General features: G+C 36.5%; 1 non-coding gene across 1 annotated transcript; it reads right to left on the bottom strand.

Moving 5' to 3' along the window:
• Positions 1–1,242: 1,242 nt before the first annotated feature.
• On the bottom strand, positions 1,243–1,349 carry LOC131217781 (small nucleolar RNA R71). The gene has a single exon (XR_009157371.1). It is a non-coding gene; the product is annotated as a small nucleolar RNA R71 (small nucleolar RNA).
• Positions 1,350–2,182: the final 833 nt, after the last annotated feature.

The raw sequence follows: 2,182 nt of genomic DNA on the forward strand, positions 1-2,182 counted from the left end.
AGGAAATAGTTTATTTTTAGAAACTTTCCTCTTTTGTTTTTAGAAACTAGGTTAGTTATTTCCCTTTTTAGAAATTCTTTCTAATTTTAGAAACTAACTCATCTTTCCTTTATTTTATTTTTAGAAACTTTCTAATTTTAGGTTTAGATTTTCTATTTTAGAAACTTTCTAATTCTGGAACTTTCCTTTTTAGAAACTAACTTTCTATTTTTATTTTTAGTAACTTTCTAATTCTAACTCTTTTAGAATCTAACTTTGTTTCCTAATTTATTTTTAGAAATTTTCTACTTGTATAATTTTTGTTTAGAAACTAACTTTCCTATTTTGTAGGCTTTTAAGATAGAAATTTCTAATTCGGTAAGCTTTTTTCTCTACTTCCAATTTTTCATATCTCTTTTAGTAACTTACTTTCTAGTTTAGGACTTTCCTAATTTATTTTAGAAATTTCCGCTTTCTTTTGGAATTTCTTCTTTTAGAAACTAGTCTACTTCTATCTTTCTTTTTAAGAATTTTCTAATTCTAGACCTCCTCTTTAGAAACTGACTTGTTTTGTTTTCTTTTGCAGGTTTTTAACGTAGGGACTCCAATTTGGTAACTTCTTTCCAACCCTCTCTTTCTTTTTAGATTTTCTTTTCCTTTCTTAGGATTAGGTTTTGAATTTGATTGAGGGCTGCGAGTGTTTCATGCCCAAGTGGGCCCGTGACAACACTCGACGTCTCTTGACTGAAGGAGGATTGGTTGAGGGGTTAACTATCCATCGTAAGACTAGACACCACTCGAAATCCCCTGAGTTAATTGAAGTGATGGCTGAAAATCAACCTCTTCTACCCCAACCTAGGGTGGAGGACATTCAGGATGAGAATGAGGTGTATCAAGCACCCCCCGCCCCGTACTTTACGGGATTATTTACAACCAGCGGGGCTGAGTATGCCCTCATGCATGATTTTTCCTGAAAATACAGGACATATGGACATCAAGCCAGGGGTTATCCAACTCCTTCCTAAGTTCCATAGGCTTGAATCTGAAGAACCATATCTATATTTAAAAGAGTTTGATGAGATCATAGCCACTTTATATTTTCAAAATGTGTCTGAGGACACAGTCAGGCTGAAACTCTTTCTTTTTTCCTTGAAGGAGAAGGCTAAGATGTGGTTACATTCACTGTGTCCTAGATCCATTGGCACATGGAATGATATGCAAAGGGAATTTATAAAGAAATTTTTTTCACATCATAAAACGATTACCCTCAGAAAAGTAATCATGAACTTCACCTAAAAGGAGGGTGAAACATTTTACCAATGTTGGGAAAGATTCAAGGATTTGGTCAGTTCATGCCCACAACACGGCTTTGAAACGTCGTGCATTACAAATTTTTTCTATGATGGACTGACATCTTCCATGCGCCAAATGGTCGAGACAATGTGTAATGGAGAATTCATTAATAAAAATGTTGACGAGGTATGGGATTACCTCGATAGTCTTGCTGAAAAAACATAATCATGGGACTATTACCCAAAATCGAACACCACGTCTAGGCCGACTCAATCTAAGGAGAAAAGTGGATTGTATCTCTTGAAAGAAGAGGATGATCTCAAGTATAAAGTGACTACGCTCATAAGAAAAGTTGAGGCCATGGAAGGAAAGAAGGATAAGGTTAATGAAAGTGTTTGCGGCATCTGTGATTGCAACATTCATACAACTGAAAATTGTCCTACGATACCCGCCTTTCGAGAAGTGTTGAATGAACAATCCAATGTCATAAATACTTATCAAAGACCTTTCAATGGACCGACCTCTAATACGTACAATCCTAGTTGGAAAAATCATCCAAACTTTAGTTGGAGAAATGGACAAACTGCTACCCCTCAAAGTTTCTTCAATCAAAATCCAATTCAGGGGAAACCTCAAGAAGAACCGGTTCAAAATTCCATGCAAGAGCTGACCCAGGCAATGCGAGATTTTATGCAAAAGATGGATTCACGTATGATGGTTATAGAAAAGGGGATGCTTCCTGCACAACCGCTCCCCAATCCTAAACCGCAATATGAGATAAGTAATCCCAGCTCTTCAAATCAAATGGAGCACGCTAAATCCATCACCACTCTTAGGCATGGGAAAATAATTGATAAAACCCTTCCGGTTAGGCCCGAAAAGCCTCAAGAACCAGAAGAGGACAACAATG

This window comes from Magnolia sinica, chromosome 10, assembly GCF_029962835.1.
Source record: "Magnolia sinica isolate HGM2019 chromosome 10, MsV1, whole genome shotgun sequence".
Classification (NCBI taxonomy): Eukaryota; Viridiplantae; Streptophyta; class Magnoliopsida; order Magnoliales; family Magnoliaceae; genus Magnolia; species Magnolia sinica.